The sequence below is a fragment of the Chrysemys picta genome, chromosome 5 (assembly GCF_011386835.1).
Source record: "Chrysemys picta bellii isolate R12L10 chromosome 5, ASM1138683v2, whole genome shotgun sequence".
In the NCBI taxonomy this organism is placed as follows: domain Eukaryota; kingdom Metazoa; phylum Chordata; order Testudines; family Emydidae; genus Chrysemys; species Chrysemys picta.
The window spans coordinates 48,847,727-48,863,480 of record NC_088795.1 but is presented as its reverse complement, the minus strand read 5'-3'; the positions used below and the strand labels follow the sequence as shown (position 1 = coordinate 48,863,480).

The window sequence follows — 15,754 nt, the reverse complement described above, 5'->3', positions numbered from 1 at the left end:
TTATGAATAAGGCAAAGAGTCACACTTGCAGGTTCACTATTATTGATATTTCCAAGTCTATTTTTTTCTAGTTCATCTTTTTATTTGAAACAAGACCTAGAATCTCCAAAAGAATCAGAAGCCGACTTTCCTTCCCTTTCAAAGAGAATCATTATCCTCATCACCAACTGACCCTTTAGTCTGGTTTGACAGAGAGATGAAAAAAATATGCATTAGTTCTACAATTGAATCCAAACATTTATTGCCATGCGGGAAATTGAACTAGTGTTATATGGGTGAAACAGGTCAATGCATTAGCAAACCAGTATCCTAATCCGTCAGCTGTGGTAGCTATATTAGCTCCAGACACTGGCTATTTTAACTGTAATTGGGAGCAAAGTTAACAAATGACTTGTACTAGCATTCGGAGTCAGATTCTGATCTCAGTCACACTGATGCTAATAAGAAATGGAACTGGCTCACTGGATTGAAGTCTTGATTTTTTTCTAAAGGATTTCATGATAAATTCAAGTTTTAACCTAAACTTCAAATTGGCAAAGTCTGATGTAGAGGAATCAAAGATTAGTCCATTCATGGAAGTGAAGTGTTACAATTAAAGTAAAAGAAATCTTCCTAACTGTATAATGATTTCATATATGTAAATCACATAGACCCAAGTCTCAATTCTTTAAAAAAAAAAAAAAAAAACACCGATTAGGTTCACCTAACAAATACTGTAAATCAGTACAATATAATTCACAGTGAAGTTAGATTATTCATGGGGAAATCTATTAGCATATGTTTTATGTATTCATCTAATCTAGTCTTCCGACATAGACTATCGTCTGGCACTCATGATTTACAAATATAAGAGATGAAGTCTATTCAGTATATCATCCTATCAGTTCAACACAGGAAACTACCAGATATGTTATTAACATTAAAACTAAACCAAAATAAGAAATACGTTTTTTTTTAGTGACTATGAATTGTAAAGATATTTTCCACTGGCAAGATGCATCAAAACAGATAAACTAATGAGATACTTTTCTAATAAATATTCACAAACATTACTAGTGTATATTTGTTATAAAACTATCTATTTTGTGTCTGTTCTGTTGCAGTTGAACGGGGGTAAGGGGAGGACTTTACAATTCACATTAACCACAACAAACAACAATAAAAAAAGAAATTTTTATTTGGCTTTAGTTTTGTAGGCCTGTGCTTTAGAATGTAACAGTCCTGACCGTGTCTTCTGCTGTAATAGAATACTGTAATAATTTGTGTGTATATTGTATGATGTTGCACTAGATAGATAGATTAGATTAGATATTACTCTCACAGCAAAATGACTGACCAAGTATTCTACAATTGGTTAATAACATAATAAAAGCATCCCAACTGGTTAATAACTTTGATTGGTTAATAATTAAATTGCACAGTATTTTAATATGTGCTGCAAAGAGCCGCAGGAGACACATTAAAGAGCCACCTTACAGCGCCTGATCCTCAGAGTATCATTGCGGTATCCAGTAAACTCAACAGCGGCTCACACCATGCACAAAACTGTCAGATTCTAAGTACTGGATTTCACATCCTTAAATAAATAAATAAATACCATATATATTTCCTTTAATCTTCAAAGCTTTTTATAAACACTCATATATTAATCTTCACAATATCCTGTTAAAATAGGTAAGCACAGTAGCCCCAATTGCCTGCCACTATTGAGAAAGCCATGGAAGGGGACAGATATGCAGGAAATCACAACTGGGATTCCTGTCATGCATTCCCATAAGACAGTTTAATTTGAAGCCCTGTGGAATTTGCAGGGGATGCACCCCTACAAACCCACATCAGGGACAACTGCTGCTCTATTAAGGTCTATTGGCTTTATTTCCTATCTAGCAGTGTGAGTGCACTGGAATCAGGCCATTGGAATCTAGGTCTCTCAGAGCACACAGTATGACCTCTCTGTTTGCCTAGGCTTTCCTTAGAAATGTGCATTTTTGTAGTAGCTGGTTGGTGACATCTTTGCCTTACCTTGTGTCAGTGTGTAAATTTTCTTATTTACTTACTATTTTTAATTTATGTGCTTACACTACAATTAGCCCATTTTATAACACTAAGTACATATCTGCAATGTCTGTGCCTTGGGAAGCTGCAAGTTCCTTACCCAAGTCTTTCCTGGTCCCAAAACCTAAGAGAACCCTTCCACGTGGAACACCAGCAGAAACAGATTTACTGGATTCTAAGGGTGGTGATCAAACCTACCTCCTCCTCATTGTTCTGCAAAGGTGTCTGGCTAGAAATTCATGTGCAGATAAATTTGTCTGACCCTGTATTATCCTTGTTTACAGATGGGGAAACTGAGTAAGAGAGCTAAAATGGGAAGAAGGATGGTCTTGTGGTTAAAACAGAAGGCAGGAAGCCAAGACATCTGGAGACTATTCCTGGTTCTGCTAAAGATTTTCTGTGTGAATTTGGGAAAAATCACCAAACATCTCTGTGCCACTATTTCTCCTTATGTAAAATAGGAAAGCAATCTTATTCCCATCTCATAGAGGTGCCACAAGGCTTAAATCACTATTCTTTAAAATCCACTTTGAGATCCATAGATAGGAAGCACTATAGAATTGGAAATTATCAAAAGCAAGGTAAGAACTGGTATAAAAACTCAAGAATTCCTAGCTCCCAGTCTTTATCTCGACAATACTTCTTTCTTCATCCCCATTTAACTGTTCTTGTACTCTGTTCTCATTAATGAACTCTGAAATATAGTGGAGTATAAAGCTATATATATACAGCCACTGAGAATGATGGTTTTTGGTTACAAATGTTGTAAATTAGTAAAGTTTAATAATGTTACTACCATACTTACATGAGTTCAACTCTTTAATAAGTGTCTTGGGGGTAGAAGGAGAAGGAGGACTAAATAATCAGCACAAATAGAAAGCCATTTTAAAATATGTATTTTTCTTATTAGCATACTTGTGTGATGGGGTGCATAAAGATGGAGGTGGAGTTTAAAAGGAAGCCAGACAGCTCAGAAGAGGGCTGACAAGGCAGGAAGAACGACCTGTCCTAGAAGCTACTGAGAAGGGATGTTGTGACTGTGCCTCTGAGAAAAGAAGATCCTACCTGCTGAGCCCAGACAGACTAAAGGTGCAGTAAACACCTTTTCTTCAGTAACTTTTGCTACAGACTGCAAAGCTTGGACTATAGAATGAGGGGTAGGAAGTGGCCCAGGGAAGGTATCTGTAAGGCATTCCTGGGTGCCTGCCCTTTGATAACCCTCACAGGACCCTGGGCTGGAGCCTGTGCAGTGGGAGGGCCCGGGGGCCCCCTACCAGCCCTACTCTGTCTTAAAGAGGAGCTGACCCCCTAGCCACTATGTGATGCTTCCATCGTGCACCAACCATCACAACTTGCATGAAGGGTACTTCAAATATTGTTATAGATCCATAATCTATGTTATTTTGGAGGTAGTTGTCCTTCTCCCAAGGGCAAGGGTTTTGAATGTTACTGTGAGAGTATATAATATAGAAAATTTATAATAGATTTAAATAAAAATTGGAAACAGAGTACAGCAGCCTTACATTAACATTTATTCTTCCATTAATATGCATGCATACCTACCCCATTAATAGTTACTTATAGAGATTGAGGAGCCTTACATTAACATTTATTCTTCCATTAATATGCATGCATACCTATCCCATTAATAGTTACTTATAGAGATTGAGGAAAGAAGACACAAAAAAGACTTGGTGGAAGAAGAAGAAATGAAAAGGGAAGAAAAATAAGATAATAGGAAAAATAAAAGAAAAAATACAATAACGATAATTAACAATTCTGGCTTATAAACAACAACAGAAATATATTGAACAAAACAGAAGATCTATCAAGATACATTCAAAAGAAACCTTTCCATCACAAAATCTCACCCTTGTTCTCTTTTCCCACTGCCTGCCCTTTTGTCTGTTTTCTCTCATCTTGCCAAGGAATCACTTAGGTCTGGATTATAGCTAGATTCTAGGTGGGTTATGAAGAGGGGGAAAGGTACAAGGAACATTCCTTACTCTAATAACTCCCAAACAGGGACTTGCCACATTTGCAAACCTTGCACTTCTCTGAACAGAAGAGTAGTCCTGTTAAACATTGCTAGCCACCCTAGAAGGACAGGAAGGAGGCAGGGCTGTGACCCTGCAGCTTCCCTTCACAATGGCCAACAGAGAGGGTCAGCTGCAAAAGGGAGTTCATATACCTCTTTTATGGCATAGCTGCAGTCATGCCCACCCTGTGCACTGACAGTGCCAGAAAAAATCATGGCATAATACCTGTAGCAGTGTGACCCCATACTTCCCCCATGATGGGGCAGTAGCTTTAAGATCGAATTGAGCCCTTACATTGAAAACTCTTCAGGGAAGGGACCATGTAAAATGCCATGCATACTAGCGCTGCTGTATAAATATTAGTGCTACTGCTACCAAGAGGAGGAAGAAAAAAAAAAATCTCTTCAATCAGAGACACCCATGTAACCAAAAAACAGAAAGGAAACAAGGCAGCACTATACATGCTATATTTACTACCTGAGGGCCAAATTAACCTTTAGTGTGGAGTTTAAGTGCAAAAACGTTTATACTCCTTAACCCTACATAGCAGCTGTGCAGGAGATTGCCATCTGGGCTGGCATGCAAGGGCACAATCCCATGCACTGTAGTATTTGTCTCCATGCCTTTCTATATGAGGTAAGCACAGAGGGTCACTTTGGGGGGTTAGGTGGGTATTTCTGCCATAGGAAAGAAAAAAGCAGTCATGGGACTGTGTGGCAGACCTCCCCAACTTCCTCACATTCCATTCACAAACAGCCCCAATACTCAGGCATTATACAGGTACAGCAGGGGTCGGCAACGTTTGGCACGCAGCTCGCCAGGGTAAGCACCCTAGCGGGCCGGGCCAGTTTATTTACCTGCTGATGTGGCAGGTTCGGCCGATCGCGGCCCCCACTGGCCGTGGTTCGCTGTCCCGGGCCACTGGGGGCAGCGGGAAGCCACGGCCAGCACATCCCTCACCCTCGCCGCTTCCCGCCACCCCCATTGGCCCGGGACGGCGAACCACGGCCAGTGGTGGCCGCGATCGGCCGAACCTGCCGCATTAGCAGGTAAATAAACTGGCCTGGCCCACTAGGGTGCTTACCCTGGCGAGCCGCGTGCCAAACGTTGCCGATCCCTGAGGTACAGCAAATTTCTTCCACGGATGTATAAGAGTCCTACATCATATTTACATTATGTTTATCTTGATTTTCAATTTGCATTATTAGTTGTCTTGAACTGTCTTTATATTTCTATAGTTTGTTTGCATTATTATGTTCTAAACACAGAGAGTGATATCTGGCACTATCAAACTCCCATTGATTTTGACAGGGCCAGGATTTCACCAGGGATGCTGGGGGGAATGGATTACTCAGATGACTAGCAATATATATCTGCTCTGTATTTCTAGTGCAAAGTTAGCCCAATTTGTTAGTGATTACAATTTATCTGATGGTAGCTTGGTGCCCTATATGAAAAGAATTGGCAGTCTCAGTCTAGTAATTAGTGGGCAAGTGTCCACATCACAAAACCAATCCAAATGCCCCTTTTTAAGGAGCAGTCAAGGAGTGAATGGGAAAGTGGAGTGAATTACAGTACCACAATCCAACACCCTTTGTGGTGGTTTATTCAGGTAAAGGATGAGATGCATCGTGGGAAGGGGAAGATTACACTCCTGCTGCCCATGTTAAAGCTGTTCTGTGGACAGAGAGTGTTCCAGTCACCGAAGCTGTCAATCCAATACATTTCACAATCCATAAAGTCATTTTAAATATGTAATATTTAAAGAGAATTTTTAAATGATTATTAATGATATCTTATAAAAATGCCATTAAAAGACATTCCAGATATTTCTTAATGGGATACTGTCAGTCTTGTGCAGTTCCCAAATCACTAGTTCGCAAATGTGAAGATGACATTTTCCCAAATATTCTTTCCTTACTGATTAATGCAGAGAGGAAGTTTTTTTTTTCTTTAAAGAGTTTAAATGAGATGTTTTGTGCTCCATACATACACCTGTACATTTGCATGTTTGTTTTTAAAGTTCAAAAGTCACAATTTAGGGGATTTTATTTTGCTTAAAAACTTTCTCTGCATGACAACAATGTGTTGCAAAAAGGACTTTGGAAAAATACTCATTTTATATCTAGAAGGAAAAATCAACCAAGTCCACCCATGTTGTAGCTCTAGTGAAGTGAGTAGAATAACATCAGGGCTCGATAACTTCTTAGGGCTCCACTGTGCCATTTAGATACAGTTCACATAGTAAGAAGTGGTATAAAGTTACAATGGCCCAGAGGTATTTAGGGGTCTATCAGCCTCTTTAGGCACTGAATTCCATTGATTAGGTGCCACTGATATTTTCAAAATTGCTGCTCAACTGCTGCCTGATCCTGTACACACCTAAGTTCCCTAGATGCCTATGTTTCTGATGGTCAGCATTCACAAAGCTGCCTATAACCTGATGCTACCCCACAACTAATGAGCAGCTCAGAGCCCTGGCTCAAGCCAAAGTCCTGGAAGCCCTGAACTACAATTCTCAAATGCAGCGGGGGACTGCCTATCTCACAAGTAGGGACTGACCCTATAGGCATGCTCTGAGCATGCCTAACATCTGTTACCTACCAACCCCACAGCAGGATGACCAGATGCAGGCCACTGATGATTGGGGAAGCAGCACAGAACCTGCACCAAAGTCAGTCAGAGAACAGGGAAACTGTAGGATGCGTGAGAGAGGTATCAATCATGAGCAGCAGACAGAGAGAGATAAATGGGTTTGATTGCTAGGGGATGAGCTACCTAAGCAGCTGACCTGGAGTAGGAGCCGTACTCCAGGAGAGGGTTTGTGTCTGAGGATCCTGAGCAGAAGGAAGCACACTAGGTCAGCTACTTAGGAGTAGTCTCCTCTTCTCTTTCCATCTATTCTTCTCCTCAGCATTTCACTCCTAACTTAAGTGGTTTCATGATCACTTTGCTGGCTCCAGAGGATCCTTTTCTTAAGCATTTAACTCTCTGCCTGGGCGCCTAACTCAGGACTGAGGATTCAACTATGTGGCAGGCCGCCCATAGATTTGGCATTGCAATGCTGAACAGAACAACACCTATGTACCTTTGAGGATCTGGGCCAACACCTCAGACTGAATATGAAGAGCCACTACTCCCAGTGGTGCTGAAAGCCATTGAACCAAACTGTAAACCCTGTATATCATAGAAACCTCTTCAAGCCAGTGGGTGCTACTGCACCTCCAGCACCCATCGTTCCAGAACCCCGACTACACTCTTTAGGGAGATCAGTCACTTCTCTTGGCCAGTGTGTGTATATGTCTGAGTGTGTCTTTGTGCAGTGGGATCCTCACTATCTGTCCACCAGGGGAGTAGGAAACGCATAGTCCATGCTTTTTCTTATGCACAGGGCTGTGCCTGGTAGAACTACTCAAAGTCGGGAAGAGGATGAAGAACCTCCCCCTCCCCAGCCAACACATACTGTAGCCAGACAGAATTTGTCCTTTGAAATCTGATAGCATTTGGACTGGTATGTACAATTACTCAGATTGTGTAAAATCAAATGAGAACGTGAGCATTAGGTCTGCAGGCTGTGAATAAAATAATGAGGCTGAAATACAAAGGATTAGTAATTGCTATGCTGAACACTTTCTCACAAACATCCTTGCTTTTATCTAAATAAATAAATCCTAAAGATCATTAAAATTCCGTTCACTACACTGAGGATTTTCTACACACTTAGGATTTTCTACACTAGCATATCCCAGAGTTATCTTGCCCATAATAAATAATGTAACCACATACAGTGCCCTTTCCTTTTGTCTTGCATAAGTGCGTATAAGATTTAATTGTCAAAATTCACTGAAATCAATTCAAGGACAATGATTTCAAGCAACTGGAGATTTGACACTGATAGACGTTGCACTGATCACACCGTGTTTACAGCCTATCGAGAATTACTTTGATACTGATATTACCTCCTCTCCCCCCATTCCCCATTAAAAAGGGGCATATCACTTGTCTAAATACAAGAGGGTCACTTTGCAGTGATTTTTCCTACTAGAAATTAATTTTGAAATCTGCACCAACACCTAAATGGATGATCAACTTGTTTTTAAAGTTTGTTGTCCAAATTCTATATTGACATACACTCAGTCAACTTGACTAGCTTCAGTGCGGGATTTAACAGCACATGTTTTAGGAAATTTAATTTCCTCATTTTTAATATGCTTCTGAGTTCTAGGCCCTACAGATACACTGACTACATTGGGGAATGTACATGCATGTCTGTGTGGACTAATGGACCATTCACATTTCCATTTTCATTCCAATCTTAAAAAAGAAAAAAAATATATTCAATGACCATAGTTCTGAGAATAAAATCCTCAATATTTTGCTACATTGAGGGCCATTCCAATAATTTGCCACACAGTGCAGACTTGAGGTACCATACTCCCCCACTCCATACTTAGAATACTTAGTGTGATAAGAGACTGGTATTTGATGGCAGATGCTGCCTTTGTAATGCAACTCCTGTATGATATTAAGATTTTAGCCATTTCTCTAATGCTTATTTTTAAGATTTCAGTAGTGCTTGGCTTTTGCTGGTCCTTTGTCCAGAAGGAAATTTCACTTGCTATGAATTAGATCTGATTCAATCAAGTGTTTAAGCCTGTTCAGGGCCATACTTAAGCAGGTGCTTACCTTTAAGGATTGACTTCAATGTGATATAGGTGCATGGTTACATTTAAGCATGTGTTTAATAGGGATGTTTTCCTGAATTGAGTCCTGGCTGTTTGTTGCTACTAGTGTTCTGTGGCATGTATGGTACTTCTGTGTGTACTTGATTTTCTGTGCTAAATGCTGAGGAATTTTTTTAACTACCAAGTACAGCCTGGTGGCAAAATATGTCAGATTTGATTAATCTTCTAGTTGTCTTTATTTACTGTGGAAATGATGCCTTCCAGATACTACTGGTGAATGCAGAGAACAGTCAGCTATTCTCTACAATGGACCAAAGAAAAGTGAAAGCCAATGTTCTGACTAGAAGTACCAACCAGTAGCAATTTTTTCTTCTCTGTTGTACTATATCCATAATATCTTCTGATAACATGGTTGATAATACACACAGCATCATTGTCTTAGAGACAGAAAGAATCATTTCAGACTTGAAGACACCTGAATAGGTCATGTAATCTATACTCATGCATTCTGGTGGGACTGATTTCATTATTCCTCAACCATTCCTGATACATGGGTGTTATATCTAGCATTGAACATCTCCAGTGAGGGTAATTCTAAATTGTCTATTGGCAACCTATTCCATTGCACATGTGTCCTAATTGCTAATTTACATTTTTCCTGCTTCATCTTAAACCACTCATTCCTTGCTGTACTCATTGACTAATGACCATAATTGATCCCTATCCTCTTTGTAACAACTATATATATAGTTTCATTTCCCTCTCAATCTCCGTATCTCTAGATCCATTAATCCCCACTTGCTTAGCCTTTCGTCTGTCTTATTTTCGAAATAATTCAACATTTTCACTGCACATTTCTGACATCTATGAATATGTCTTTTTTTAACTGAGAAGCCTGAAACTGAACAGAGCACTTTGATACAATATTACACCAGCACTGCATTCCTGTCTTGTGCCCCATTTAACATTTACTATAACCTTTGGTGCTTTTCTGAGGTAGTATAATCTGGCTGGTATTCTTTTATCTAAGCATTTTATTTGTCCTTCTTAAATGAAGCTTCAGTTTTTACTGAATACCATACTTTCAAATTTCTGCTAGTCCCTCCAATTTACCAAGATTACACTGTGTTTATTATATTCTAGAAAGCATTTGTAATGCTCTCCAAGATTCTATTGTTTAAAAATATGATTATCACATATCTCCACAGTATCTTCCAAGTCAATAATGAGTCTAGAATAGGCTACTTCAAGATACTACAAATATCCTCTCCCTAGCTATATATATAAGCCCATTATAACAACAATTACTGCTTTTTGTTATTTGTGAGCTAGTTTTTTAAAATCCACCCTTCCTTTTTGCACTCAAAGTTATGTGCGACACATTTAGATGTCATGTGAGTGTGAATTTGCTGTAATTTAGATGTCATATGAAAGCATAGCCAGGTAGTTGAACTGACTGTACTTAAGGGTTCAAAGGCCCACGTGAAATATTGCAGAACCAGGAAGGAAGGTTGCGTTGAAGCACTGTTCATCATCAGTCCCTCTTAATTGACTCCACATCCATCATTATACATTACATTATTTCAGCTTACCGATGAAAATGTCATGTAAAACAATAGGAAACTCTATATCAAGAAGATATGCTTGACCACATTTCTGAATTTTTGAAACCAGAATTCTGGATTGCACACCACAGATCTGGACAGTACATATTGCATGCTTAAATACTACAACAGAATATGTAAAACTGGCAATTATGTGTACATTCAAATACAGGTTTTATTCTTGCAACTCATGCATGCACACATTTTGCAGGTAGAATTTAGGAACATGAAGACTTGCTTCACTATGTTGACTATATTTTCTGTAACCAATAAAGATTGTTTTCCTATCAAAGAAATAAATTAAATTAGTTTAGTCTAATTTGGTTTTCATGAATCCACATTGCTCACCAATCATCATGTTATTTTACTCTTGGTGCTTACAAACTGAGTCTGACTGCTTTATTCACTTTTTTTAAGCAATTTACCAGGAACTGAAGTTAAACTTAATGGTCTAATTACCTGGGTCTCCCTTTTCCCTTTCTTAAAACAAGTTACTATGTGTGTCATTTTCCAATCCTCTGAGATCTCACTAGACTGAAGTGACTTCTGAAAATAAATTAACGATATTCACAGTAGCTTCATGCCAGCAGCTATCTCCATTGCTAGCATGAATCTCTTGGCATGGTCAGTGGCTGACATGTGAGAACAAAGTTGAAGCACAGTCTATGGAGAAGAGGGCTTGTCAGGTAACAATGTGGTACTGGACATTAGAGTGTTCATGTGTAAATGTCAAGATATCAGTGCAGTTACTCCTGAGGACTGCTTTTCCTTGCCTCCCCCCCCCAATTATTTATCATGTTCTTTAAACTGTTGTCCTCTTTCCTTCCCTGAAGGGAAAAAAAGCAGTTGGGAAAGGGGATGTGCCTTTACAAATGAAAGTGGAGGAAGGAGAAGCAGAGCCTTTTGGAGGGTGTGTTCAAGGTTTTGCTGTATATAGAACAGTGAGAAGACAAGCAAAGGAACAGGAGCTAACTAGTGTGGGTGTATGAAGAAGATCATTTTGCCCTGGAGTGAGCTGTGAGCAAGAACCACTTGGGGTCCCGCCTCCATTGTGGAGAGCATATGTTGAAGCTGTGGTGAGGAGAATCTACTTTAAATAGAGCCAGGGGGAGAAGCAAGTTCTGTTCCGCACTCCAGTGTCAATCACCAGAGAAAAGGACAGAGGCAGTGGGCCTTCATAATGAATGTGATGCTAGCATTGACTTCTATAAAACATTGCATGCCTACCGTGAGTAAAATTTTCAAAGCCACCTAAGTGATTTGGGAGCCTAAGTACTGTTGCCGAAGACACTTTTGAAAATGAGACTGACTGCTAAGTCACTGAGATGCTTTGAAAATCTTACCCTATGATGACAGACACAGCATTCTCAAAAATAACCGACAATGTATTCATCAGATTTTTTGTTAGTTTCTTTAATACTTTAGTGTTGGTGATTCAGAAGATGACACTCTATTTTCTGATGGTATGGCTACACTGCAATTAAAACCCCAAAGCTAAGGAGTTGTTTTACTGTGGTGTAAACATTTGGGCTCGAGCTCTGAGACCATCACACCTTGCCAGCCTGAGCCCCAATATTTACCTCACGGTTAAACAGCCCCTTAGTCTGAGTCAGCTGGCATGGACCAGCCACACATTTTTAACTGCAGTGGAGACATACCCTGACATTACTCAACCACTGTTCTAAAATGGTGTGTGTGTGTTTGCAGGGGGGGGGGGGTGAGGAAGAAGTCTGCTGTCTTTCAGTGAGATGTAAAAACAAGATTGCAACAACTTGATATAAAAGAGCTCATGGCACCTTTCATAAAAGTATAGGGGTAAATTCAAGAAACCTGGTCAAATTCAAGTTGCCTGCCTCACAACAAATCCCTCTTTAAACCAAACAGAAAATGTATTCTTTACTTTTTGCCCTAAACTGTTGTGAGTTGCTGATATTTGTGGTATTTCATTCCAGAAGTGGCTGCATTTCAGTGGTGGAAAAAGTGTTCCCTATACTTCAGGGGTTCTCAAACTGGGGGTCGAGACCCTTCAAGGAGTCGCAAGATTATTATGTGGGGGGTCGCGAGCAGTCGGCGTCAACCCCAAACCCTGCTTTGCATCCAGCATTTATAATGGTGTTAAATATATTAAAAAGTGTTTTTAATTTATAAGGGGGGTCACACTCAGAGGCTTGCTATGTGAAAGGGGTCAACAATACAAATGTTTGAGAACCACTGGTATACTTACTATTGCATTCCTCACTATTTTATAATATAGAGGGATACTATGAAGTTCTGTCTAGTGTCTTAGCTATATAAAAAGACTCAGGTAAATATTGCCTAAATAAGGCAGCTAATATTCCTGGTTTAGAATGGAAAATTGAATGAGTCTCTCATTTTTCTTCATGTTAAAAAATGGTACAATTCAATTAAAATAACATCACTCCAGGGTAAATTTTATTAGGCCATATTAAAATGAACATATTCAGTTATTTCTGCATTTTCTAAACTTTTCCTTCTTGATTTTGCCATGTGACTTATCCATTTCCTCTCTAACTATTATTGCATTACCTGTTACCATTATTCCCTTTGAGACATGACTGCAAGAGGAATACAGTCACATGAAGAATATAAAATAGTGAAGAACAGGAGTTTTAAAAACATTACATAAGTTACTCAATAATGGCTGAGCAGTGAATGATCATGAGTAATGTATGTAGGGTCATAGAGTACTTACTGTAATCAGTGAACACATATCACCTCTCATGCTTACCTTATTCATTCCTATAACAAGATTTTTAAGTACTTTATTTTATTTAGAAATATAGCTTAAATTACTTTTAATGTCCCACAACAAATTTAGGCTGATAAGTTTTACTTATATAACAGCTTCTGTCTCTCAGCATTTTAAAAATGACAGTGGGAAATCCAAGAGTCCCTTGTGGTGCTTAGAAGAATAGGCCAAATGCACAATTGGGTTATAGGCATTAAAAGCTATCTATGCAACTCAGCCTTCAATTTTTGTGTGTGCAATTTTGTGCGTGCAAATCATTTGCACATAAAAGCCTGGATCCTGAAATCTGAGTCATATGGGTGCCCAGGAAGAATTCCATTCACTCTACTGGGACTCCATGCCAATGTAAAGGGATCACCTTTACAGGTCAGACTACAGGATGAGGAGCAACTTTTTAGCCATCTTTGTGCACAAAATGATAGAATTTGCACATGCATAACTCACTCATGCATGCATATAAAGTTTTACGCATACACATTCTTTTGCTTGCACACCCAAATAATAGTACTCGAACTTGTGCATTTCAGTGCAGACTTGTTTGAAGCCATCTTTGAAAAATTCAACCCTTACAGTCAATTTTTAGAAGTAAGAACCCAACTGCACATGCATTTTTGTGCATGTTTATATATATTTGATTGCAAATATGTACCTCAATTTTACATGAAAATTCTGCATTTACATGAGAAAAGTTAGGGGCCCAGCTAATCTTTGTGATACCAATATCTGCTTTGTTTGTACAACCGTGTGAGAAATTATAAGCGCATAAATGCACATGCAAAAATGGGTACAAGGCCACTATCCTCTCCTTTTAGAAATCAAGCACCTATTTTTTTTTCCCAAATGTTACTTTTTCTTTTTTTTTTTGGTAATGCCACAATATTGGTGAATGTATGGTTTGTTTGGTACCTATTTATTTTTATTATACTTTAAAGCCATGGTAAAACTATGCAAACAATTTTTCAGAAAGAAGGCATAACTACACAAAAAGAAAAGAAAATTCTGCTTTCACAGTACTGACCACATAAGAGCCTCACTAATTACATGATTGATTTTTAATTTTTCCAAAAAATACAATGGAATTCTTAATGAAATGTGTTTTTCCTCGATTTGCTTTTACCTTTTGTTGAAAAGTGTTCTGTGGTATATATGCTATCATGAAGTAACATTTCTCTTTGATACTAGGGACACCCAAATTCCAGTAAATAAATAAATTAAAAATCCTTATCAACACACTTTTATTCCTTGCGAAAAATCACCACAGGGCAGCGACTGACTCCGTGTAATGTTAAAAAGATATGGAACACTTTTTACTTCTGGGTCATTTATTCTAAACCGATTCAAGTTGATGGATAATGACTACGTTTGGAAGGATCAGATTTTTAACAGTAAATGTTGGTAAACATTGATATGTCCATACACACACAAACCAATAAAAATATATATATCCATCGATGATAATCAGAATTTCAGAAAATTAAAGTAATAAAAATGTTGCTTGAGAACTTATTAGATTTTGATTTAAGGATATTTACTTTGTATATTTTAACATGTGATATTGAAAATTTATGTTTAAACAGTTATAAAGCTTTAACTTTTGAATTTCAACATCTATTGTCGATAAATTATTATTGTCCGAGCCCCCACTGTCTGACCTCCCCCAGTTTCCCATACCAGTGAAAATTTCATTTGATACAAATAAAAAATGCTTAAAAATAAACATTGACATTAACCATTAAAATTATATTAAAAAAACCTGAATTCTGCTAATCCTAATAATGGCTGTGGGAGGGAAAAAAAAAACATACCTTATTATTGTTCTTTGGTAGCTTGTTTGAGATTAGTTGATAGTCCAGTTCCTAGGCAATCAGTTCTTCAAAGATATATGCATATACTTAACTTGATGCATAAGAGCAATTCTGTTGACTTCAATGGGAAGTTAAGCTACATGCATGCAAAGTTAAGCATGTACCTAAGTCTTTGCAGGACGGGAGCCCTGGAGTTCATATCAAACAAAATCATAACCATAATCGTGGTCAAAGATTATAAATGTAGGGAGACTCCAGGTCCAGGTTGAGGCACATTGGTGAATAGTGTAGCTAAGCTTGGTTAGTTCCTGCCTTACATTGCCGCTGTCCATGTTGTGCCTGTTCTGCTGCTGATAAGAAAAAATAATTCTCTATTGATATCAATTCACAACTCTCAGAAGCTCTCAAAAGTATTTCTATCTATCTATCTATCTGTCAATCAAGGATGACCCACAAGATACACAAACGTGTTTAAATAGGATGAAAGTCAATGCATTTTTTAAAATTAAGGGTCAAATTCTCAGCTGCTGGAAGTCAGTATGGCTCCACTGAACTCAATTAAACTATGCCAGTTTATACCATCTCATGATCTGGTCCTAGGTGATTAGGAACAGGTTGATGGTCTAATCCAGAGATTGGCAACGTTTGGCACGCGGCTCGCCAGGGTAAGCACCCTAGCGGGCCAGGCCAGTTTATTTACCTGCTGACGCGGCAGGTTCGGCCGATCGCAGCCCTGGGCCAATGGGGGCAGCGGGAAGTGGCGCGGGTGAGGGATGTGCTGGCCGCGGCTTCCCGC

At 38.8% G+C, this 15,754-nt stretch overlaps 1 protein-coding gene across 12 annotated transcripts in view; it reads right to left on the bottom strand.

Moving 5' to 3' along the window:
- PCDH10 (protocadherin 10) overlaps nucleotides 1-15,754 on the bottom strand; it is a 157,422-nt gene that overhangs the window by 119,934 nt on the left and 21,734 nt on the right. For 3 of the 12 annotated variants that reach the window (XR_006176797.2, XR_256732.4, XR_006176795.2), the window contains one exon: nucleotides 14,959-15,308. The exons of 6 other annotated variants lie outside the window; for them this stretch is intronic. The gene's annotated coding sequence lies outside the window, so the exon portion shown is untranslated. The remainder of the gene's footprint in view (nucleotides 1-14,958; nucleotides 15,309-15,754) is intronic. 3 more of the 12 variants (XR_006176798.2, XR_006176794.2, XR_006176796.2) reach the window with 1 other exon arrangement.